The sequence below is a fragment of the Mus musculus genome, chromosome 18, assembly GCF_000001635.26.
Source record: "Mus musculus strain C57BL/6J chromosome 18, GRCm38.p6 C57BL/6J".
In the NCBI taxonomy this organism is placed as follows: domain Eukaryota; kingdom Metazoa; phylum Chordata; class Mammalia; order Rodentia; family Muridae; genus Mus; species Mus musculus.
The window spans coordinates 20,207,565-20,211,250 of NC_000084.6; positions in this window are offsets into that span (position 1 = coordinate 20,207,565).

The following is a 3,686-nucleotide window of genomic DNA, read 5'->3' on the forward strand; positions in this document are numbered from 1 at the left end:
GACCCTACTTTGCAGCTCACATAAACATTTTTGAGCTGTGATATTCAATACCACTCCTGGACATATACCCAGAAGATGCTCCAACTTGTAATAAGGATACATGCTCCACTATATTCATAGCAGCCTTATTTATAATAGCCAGAAGCTAGAAAGAACCCAGATGTCCCTCAACAGAGGAATGGATACAGAAAATGTGGTACATTTACACAATGGAGTACTATGCAGCTATTTAAAACAATGAATTTATGAAATTCTTAGACGAATGGATGGACCTGGAGAGCATCATCCTGAGTGAGGTAACTCAATCACAAAAGAACTCACATGATATGCACTCACTGAAAAGTGGATATTAGCCCAGAAGCTTAGAATCCTTCTTAGAAGGGGGAACAAAATACCCATGGAAGGAGTTACAGAGACAAAGTTCGGAGCAGATACTGAAGGAACAACCATCCAGAGACTGCCTCACCTGGGGATCCATCCCATAAACAACCACCAAATCCAGACACTATAGCAGATGCCAACAAGAGCTTGCTGAGAGGACCCTGATATAACTGTCTCCTGAGAGGCTATTCCAGTACCTGGCAAATACAGAAGCGGATGCTCACAGTAATCCATTGAACAGAGTACAGGGTTCCCAATGAAGGAGCTAGAGAAAGTATCCAAGGACCTGAAGGAGTTTGCAGGCCCAAAGGAGGAATATCAATATTAGCTAACCAGTACCCCCAGAGCTCCCTGGATCTAAACCAACAATCAAAGAAAACACATGGTGGAACTTGTAGCTCTAGCTGCATATGTAGCACAGGATGGCCTTGTCGGTCATCAATGGGAGAAGGGGCCCTAGGTCCTGTAAAGGTTCTATGTCCCAGTATAGGGGAATGCCAGGGCCAGGAAGTGGGAGTGGGTGGGTTGGGGAGCAGGGGGAGGGGGAAAGGGATAGGGAATTTTTGGAGGAGAAACTAGGAAAGGGAATAACATTCGAAATGTAAATAAAGAATATATATATATATATATATATATATATATATGTAATGTTTGTTTCATATATATATATATGAAACTAATATTAATTTAGTACCAGGGCCTCATGCATGCTATACAAGCACTCCACCAGTGAAGTACATCCCCAGGCTACAGTGTTCTAAGTTAAAGCTATATGCCATTAGACAGAAAATACATAGCCAACAATACACTCTTGGTACACTATGATGGACACTAGAGAGTTTGATAGTTCAGGCTTTTCTCTGCCAGGATCCATGCGGATCCACTGTCCTGAAGTTTTGAGGACAAGGGAAAACAAATTAAACATCAGTAGCTTATGACTTTTCTTGGGTAGTCCCCATATTTCTCTGTACTGATATCTCCATGGCTCTCTAGGTTGGCTATTGTTTAGGGTCTTCCTTTCTTCACCAACCAGCACATTTTCTTCTCTCTTACGATGAATCTCCTCACTTCTAACCCCATATCATCCCATTCTTAGGTTAGTCCTCATTTTAATAACATCTTTTGATAACTTAAAAAAAAATAAAAAATAAACAGGAAAAAAAAAAGGTTAAGACATTGAGTATCTAACCATGACATCCTTATACTGAATTGACAGTGTATTTCAGAGCAGAATTCCAGGTATATGGTCATTTTGCCATGAACATTAAAAAGTTATTAGTCTTCTGTGATCTAGTTTTCAGAGTTGCTGAGAAATTTATGTGATTTGTATTTAAGAATGAGCTAATAAGACATCTTCTTGGAGATGTGGAAGGAGAAATGGGATGAGGAACTGTCAGAGAGTGGGCCGGGAGGGGGAATAATGACTGGACTGTAAAAAAAAAAAAAGGATTTAACAATAATAATAGTAATCATCATCATCATCTAATAAGGTGTAGATCATGGTAGAGTCTATAAGTCCCTGGGTATGGATGTAGGAGAGAGATGGATAGATGGAGAGAGAGAGAGAGAGAGAGAGAGAGAGAGAGAGAGAGAGAGATCCTTAAAAGAAGCTCACTATGAATGGACTTTGGATATTAAGCAAATTAAATTGTGGCAAGTCTGGAGCTCACAGATCTCAGTAGTCATCTCACTCTGAAATAGGCACTAGGGTACAAACCCCAGGCTTTATGCTTATGCAGCAGGAATTTTAACCACTGGGCCATACTCCCAACACAAATGATCTATATTTAAACCAATTTAAATGAGTAGGTCTACTGATTCCCCTTCACTATACTCCTTAAACTCCAGAATAGTTTCTAGATAGCATCAATTGTAATATCCCCTCCAGCAGATGTTTGGAATTCAGAATTGCTTTCAGAACTAAGAAGCTGAGTTTCTGATTCCTGTATAAGACGCCATATTGTCTCCTGTAACCAGGATTGGTGAGGCAGGTCTGTGATCTGACTTCTGTCCCTGTCACCTTTGGCTTACATGAATGCTGTGGAGAGCCAGGAGTGGGAAGGGTCCTATAGATGCATAAACCTGGGAAACCTCAGGTAAAATTCGGAATTCCTAAGGCTTCTGTGGATTTCCTAGTCTTCTGGATACAGTAAAGAGTCAAGTTTTAACATACAAGCTTTGTCCCGTTCATGGATAATGAAAGAGGATAATTGTCCATGCTAAGAAACCAGCAGGCTGGAAGGCAGCAGCAGAAGTGACCTGGGTTGTCTACCAATTTTAAGTCCATGCAGTTAGTTACAAGGTATTTTCTGGAGAATATTTAAACCTTTATTTATCTACTACACTTTAAAAGATTGCTTTTCCATGTATTCCTTCAAAGCTGGTTCTTATTATGTAAGTTTGAATATACATAAAATAAAAATAGAAGCTTATGAAAAGCCAGTGGAGCCTGCCATTGTGTATATGGACTGATCCTGGCTGCTATGTATAAAACAAGCTAGTTCCTCTGAAAGCCAGACTCACATTCCTCTCTTATCAGGCTAAAGTACCTTGCACTCTATTTAATGTTTAACTACAGTAATCATGCTTCTTTTATTTACTTATTTGACATGCTTATGTTCAAAAGGAGCTTGTCTTAGGAGTAAAGAATCAAATGAAAACACTTAGATTGTCTTAACAACAGCAGTGACTAATATTACAAATAAGATAGAAGGCTAATGTCATAGATATGAACTAGCTCTGCATCTTAAGAGAAGGCTGTGTGTGCATGTGTGTGGAGGCATACACATGTTCTCTGTCTTTAGAAAGAATTAACACAATATAACTATGCACACAAAATAGAGCCAAGACCTAAACAAATGTAATCAATTAAAGGGTAGGATTTCCAGACAATTTGCTTTTTTTTTTTTCAATAACACAAATGAATGCGGATAACTCTAAGCATATTTTTTGGAGTGTTTCCATGGAACCCCATGTGTGTCCAACCCATGGCCCACAGGTTGCATGAGACTAAGAACAGCTATGGAGAAGCCCAGCACACAATAATAAACTGAAACATAATGAGGATATTATTGTTTTCTTTGTAGCTCTACTGCATGGTTCTCAGTTCTGAACCTGGCAGATGGCAGTCTTGCTACAGTGGCAAAAGGGTGGGCTTCCAACTTCACAGTATGCTGAAGACCGAATATTCCCTATCTCATTGAGTCTTGACCACCCACACACACACACAGACACACACTGAAATAGGTGCTAAGTTCACAAATATAAGGTGGGACTCTCTATTTCCTCCCTGACCATCATACCAG